The 6000-nt window shown below is 39.2% G+C and overlaps 1 long non-coding RNA gene across 1 annotated transcript; it reads right to left on the bottom strand.

The window, feature by feature from the left end:
* Nucleotides 1-1787: 1787 nt before the first annotated feature.
* LOC148053449 (uncharacterized) lies at nt 1788-4395 on the bottom strand. The gene is made up of 2 exons (XR_015708051.1): nt 4217-4395; nt 1788-2142 (listed from the first exon to the last, which is right to left on the bottom strand). It is a non-coding gene; the product is annotated as an uncharacterized LOC148053449 (long non-coding RNA).
* Nucleotides 4396-6000: the final 1605 nt, after the last annotated feature.

Here is a 6000-nt window from a genome sequence, read left to right as displayed (position 1 = left end):
AGGTTTGTTGGTTTGTTTGGTTTTTTTTTTTCTTTTCCTTTAGAAAAGGACCTGGTACTTAGCTACGCTGTCTAAATTGATATTTTGATTTCATGCAAAATGTGATGTCTCAACTATATCTGTAATTAAACATTTTCACATAAAGAGAGGCCTATGCATGGGTAGAATATCATTTGTTAGTGAAGACCACATGATAATTTTATCCCAGCACAGAAGTTTGTAAGTTTGACAAAGCTGTTATTAAACACTGCTTCCTCTGTACAGCTCTTGGCAATATTTATTCCACTATTTAGAAGGCCACAAATCAGTAAAGCACTTACACATGCCTAGTTTGAAGCCAACAAGTACTTCCAGGTCTAATAGCCCCAAGGAGTTTACTCATCTACTTGCATGTACACATGTGGTTCACCAATTCAGTGATCCGATGGATGAGCAATAATGAAAATATGGAAAGGAAGTAATTTCTGAGAGCTTGCATATCTGACAGCTCAGTGACAGAAGACCTTGTTCCAGCCTCTCGCACAAGCTGCACACTGGCCAAGATTCAAGTATCTGCAAGCCAACCATATACCACATACATATAGACATTGTATGCAGGCAAGTGAATTGAGCCTCAGGTGGGTCATAGCCTATATGGCTTTCTGAATCTAAACAGATGTGAAAGACCTCCTGGAGGCCAGGCTGGTGCACTCCACATGCACAAGAATTGCAAAACAGAAGTTAAGACTGACAGAGAAGAGAGATCAGCTGACCCCACTTGTAATGCAGATGTGAAAGTAAAGAAATCCTTCATTTAACTTGGAATTTCCCCCACAGTCTTAAAGTGACTCCAGAAAGACCCTGAAGAACTGGGGCAGTGGAAAAGTGAGGAAAATATCCCCTTGCTATTATATGTACAAGGAAAATGAGCAGATGAACTTCTCTGAAATCAACGTGCCAAACTGCACAAGCATGTGTCTTTCTTTCATGTGTCCAGCATGGCAAACAAGATTGCTGACCATCAGGGATATGGTGGAACACCTCCCATAACCATAAAAGAATTCCCATTAGTATACTTGCTATAAAAATGAATTTCCATTTGTCAACACCCGGTGCCCAGGGCTCTCAGGGCACTTTAACAGATGACAATTTGTTTAAACATTTGTTTTAAGCATTTAGATGGAGGAACATTTTGTTATGTACATATAAAGTTCTGCAGAATCCAAATATTTTTACTGGAAATTGAAATTTCACTTCTTCCAAACACAGTATTTCTTTACTTGGCATGTGGGCACAATAGATGGAGTAAATATGGGAAATTGCTACAAAGCTGAGAAAAGGTTCCTCTCGATTTTGAAGAGTTTGGAACTGATGTTAAGATTTTCCTGCTTGACTTCCTTGAAGTCAATGGTACATAATACCATTAATGCATGCATTGCCTAATCTTGCAAGGAATAAATGTTCGTATCACCTTCACTGATGTATAACAGAGCACTCTCCAGACATATTGAAAGTTTTCTCCTTCCCAGGCATTTCAGTATTAGAATGAAGTACTGAGCTTGACCTATAGAGTTCTCTAACCTGGGATCTCTACTCAGGTTATCTATCATTTCCACAGTAATAACATCTCTTTTTTAATAGCTTGATATAGGGACTTTTTAATTTGAGGATGAGAAAAGGAACAAGAACCCCACTCTCCCTCAGATAATCCACATTATATGAAAGGTATCTGCATTACCAGAAATGACAGCATTTTAGGACTACATTCCTAAAGGTTTGTTTAAAAGCAGTAGAACTTAAACATAGAATTGCATGGGAAATGTTTTTAATTTCACAGAGATGTAATATTTCAAAAATAAATTGTTTCATTTTCAGGCTGAAGTTAAGAGTTTATAAATTGAAAGCACCAGCCTTTGCCTACCAGAGCCTCACCAGTACTCCAGGAACTGCAGGAACTGGCATGGAGAAGCAGAGAAGACCTTGCACCAGTTGAATATCATCAGCAATTTCAACAGCCCACATGAGAACCCATTTCCCACACAGCTGGGAGCTGCTGGCGCTTGCTCTCATGCGTTCTCATGCGTTCTCTCTGGAGTAATACCATTCTTCATCCGACTGGTGAAGACCTTCGCATTCAGCTTCCATTTTGACAAGAGGTGTTATCTGAACAAGCAAAGAAAAACCTTTAATTTGAAAATATTTTCCTACCTCTGCTCAGTAGTTTACTTTGGTGTACCAAGTGAACTGTAGCTCAGTTAACAAATATTAGTAGAAGAAATTCTACACATATGAAAAAAAATGTACAAGTTCTGGAGAAAAACAGTAGAACTATTTGTATACACAAGCACAGGACTTACTCAAAGAGCTACAGGGAATTAGTAGGAGCATGACATACACTCCTGGGTTTGTTCCAGGCATTTGTGGATCCATAGGCAGCGTTTACCACAAGAACAGTTATAGATGAGGAGCTGGCAGCTGCCATAGGCTCTTCTGTGTAACAGAGGCAAAGCTATTGTCATTCTCCATTTGTTTTCCATTGCAGTTTACCTGTGGTCAGATTATACCCATCTGCTGGTACAGTAACATTGTCCTTTGATACAAGTTTTTCTTTTTCCTCCCTGTTGTTTACCCCATCATATTTATAGAGGGCAACTACAACCCTTTGAATGGTCTGTTTTGTTACAATAGATAGGTGAGCTGAAGTCTTTAGATTTGAAGGGATAAAGAGATAAGTTGGACATCTTATATATATATATCTAACAATTAAATTTCACCTAGTTGTATCTCTAGCCAACTCTAACTTGTTTAATAAAAGAAACAGCCTCAATTTTTAAGCAGTAAAGGAAGGGATACACAGTAAGGGCCTGACATTTGCTATATGCACGAGGTAGGAAACTGAGTTCAAACAGGCAAGTTTATTCCAGAGAGTAACTATTTTTTCTATCAGATTATTCCAGCTCTAGTAACAGCTTCAAAGTAGAAAAGAGCAGTGTTCCCAGAAAGGTGAAGATTTCCCCTGTCGATATGTCAGAGCTTCTTCTCACCACACAACTAAAGATCCCCTACAAGATTGGGTATATGAGTTCTTCTGCTAGCAGATCCGCTCAGCATCTGCCACCACTTCCAAGCAGTCCTCTCCCTCTCACACAACTCAGCAACCGGATGAACCACAGGGAGAATGATCACATAGTGGTAATGGTATATGCATGCAGCTCTCAACAGCCAGGCTACAGCCTGTGCATCCTCCAGTACCTCACTTTATACCTCAAGCCCCAAGGAGATACTTGGCTTTTGCACCTCCAATTTACAGGAGCATTGCAAGAACAGCAGGAGAGACTGAAGTAGAAGGAAGACATGGATAAAAACACACACAGACAGTACAGTGTGACACAGCTTAAAGAAAGCAGAAATGTAATTACAAAAAAAAAAAAAAAAAACAGAAAATGAAAATGAGATTTAAAAAAAGCCATTTGCAGATAGAAAAAAAAGAAAAAAAACCCAAACAAATGAAGTATCTATCTATCACATGAAAGAAATGAAAGAATATATTGTACGGACTCTGTGAATGGACAAGTTACACGTGTGCCAAAGCAGACAGGCCATGGGTGTGACCTGGGGGAGGAAAGCAGAAGGAAAGAGAGAAAAAGCCAATAAAAATCATGAAACTTCTACGGATTGCACTTTGCAGAAGAACACCATACAGATACCATCTGGCCTTTAACTTGTAAAAAGCAAAAAAAAATCCCAACCCAAAATGCAAACTGCATCTCCATTTTCTTAGACTTCACACTGTAACATTATTAAACTGTATAAAATTTAAAATTTATAATTTCAGTGGAATTTGCCTCTCTCATTTTAACATTGTCCCTACTGCCTTCTACTCTGCTTAAAAGCTAAAAGTTAATCTCTGAAAGAGATGATCTAGGTAGCAGTTCTTTTCTGTTTTATAACATTAATGCTTCTTCTCTAATCATAGTCCTATGCCACTGTACTACACAGGAACATGTAACTAGGAGACAAGAAGGCTTCAGTTACTTTTTCTCCTATTGACTCTGGTCAGCAGGACATACATATCTATACCAGGTGTTTTGTTCCTGGCTAGATGGCTGCACAGCACTCCCACAGATATAGAGCCTATACTGTTCCAGCTACATATATATATATAAAATACTCGCATATATATATATAAAATACTCATACAAAGTCCACAGGCAGAAAGATAGCCACCATTTATTACCTGTTATCCATTTTTTCAATTGGTCTATAAGGTTTGCTAACAGTTCAGGTGAAAACTAACTCTTCCACAAAGAGAATACTTGTTGAAGGCAAATCTGTCATAAGCCAAATATGCATCAAAATTCTCCACATGTAGTCTTGTCACAGAGCCATTCTTTGTTGTCAAAAACCTTTAACATCCCAAAATGCTTAGTTCTGACACCTGTTTTCCAGTGTACTGCTTTTTTCCTTTTTCTGTCATAGCTGGGAACTTAGTTCAGCTGCATTACATTCAGCAGCAACACCCCTCAGCCTGCTGGGAATTAATCTCTCATGATTCTTGTTATGTGCAGGCTCAGGAAGGGCTCCAGCTCATGGCAAACAGGAGCTGGAGTCTCCCCCTCAGGAGTCAGCAGAACTTTCACAGCCATAACACAAGCTCCCTTATCAAGCATAGCTCCCAGTTACTTCTTGTCAGCTGACCACCAAATGTACATTAAATACTGGCTTACTCCCTCTTCATGCAGTTTTTAATAAACGATGTTACAGTGGTCAGGGCTATGCTATCAACTTCTCAACCAGCAGAACTTATCATAATGATTCACTAGTGAGTTACTATCAAAGTATTCTAAGATTTCTCAAGCTTTTGCCAGTATGCACGTAATGCAAACACATCCTTAAGGCAATGATGTAATTGTGAGGAAATATGATATTAAACTACTTCTATGTCAAGCTTTATAAAATTTACCTTCTCATGGCAGACTCTGCCTGAGTTTACCCACAAAACAAGTGAGTTTTCCTACTTATTATCTACTACACCTACTTATTAAAGGAGCATTGACAGTAATTTTTAATAGCTGTTTACTTTTGCCAATTGGTACTGTGTAGGTAACACCAGCAGCTGCCTACATATCATCTCAGAGGTATATATGCCTCTTGGTATATGGCAGGCACCTCCAATAAACACTAGTGCTCACACAAGGTTTGATTCATAATTTAGCAGCGATCTATTTACAGTGAACACTGTAAATGAATACTGAACTTTGTGTTTCTGTTAGTTTGAGTAAGAAGGAACTGCCCTTGAGAAAGCTGCTGGCTGCTGGATTCCTGGGTGTACCAGAAGCTCCGGTGCAGGGGCAAAAAAAAAGTATGGGGGATTTCATGAATGCCCGTTCAGCCCCTTCCTCATGAAGGCAAACTAAGGGAGCTCCCAAGCGCAGATGGCTTTGGATATTCAGTACAAGATTTCTGTGACCACAACATGCAAAGCCAGGATTCTTTTTCCTTAGTTCTAGGTTTGGGGTTTTTTTCTAAGAAGCATTGCAAAAGGACTTACTGTGTATATAAAAAATCTCTTTAAACTTTCATAACACAAACACTGTTAAGTGCTAGCATTTGCTTGCCAATTTCCAGAGCAGGAGTTAGATAATATCAGGGTGGGACAGTTGTTATGGTCTCCTGAGTTCTCATCCAGGACTTTGGTCCTGGCTGCCAGAGATTGCTGGTGCTCAGCACTGACATATTCGTCTTGAGCTTTCACCTCTGGGACGTCTGTCACTTCGTATCAAGGCAGGTGTTATACCCACGGTGTACTTTCTCATAATCTTTTTTTGAGGAGGAAAAGGAGAAGCACAGTTCATTCAAAACATACTATATTAGAATGGAGGAATAAAGTGAATGACCTTTTCCTTCTTCTTCATTTGCTATCCAGGCTACTGTACTGCTTAAGCCAGTTTTTTTCTCAGGCTCTCTCTTGTTTACATTAAAGGTAGCATTCACTCCCAGATCAAAAAGAGCTTCACGTAC

The sequence above is a fragment of the Nipponia nippon genome, unplaced genomic scaffold, assembly GCF_047370975.1.
Source record: "Nipponia nippon isolate SJK-2023a ecotype South Korea unplaced genomic scaffold, ASM4737097v1 scaffold_4, whole genome shotgun sequence".
NCBI classification, from domain to species: Eukaryota; Metazoa; Chordata; class Aves; order Pelecaniformes; family Threskiornithidae; genus Nipponia; species Nipponia nippon.
The sequence above is the reverse complement of the archived record's forward strand: the minus strand, read 5'-3'. Positions and strand labels throughout refer to the sequence as shown.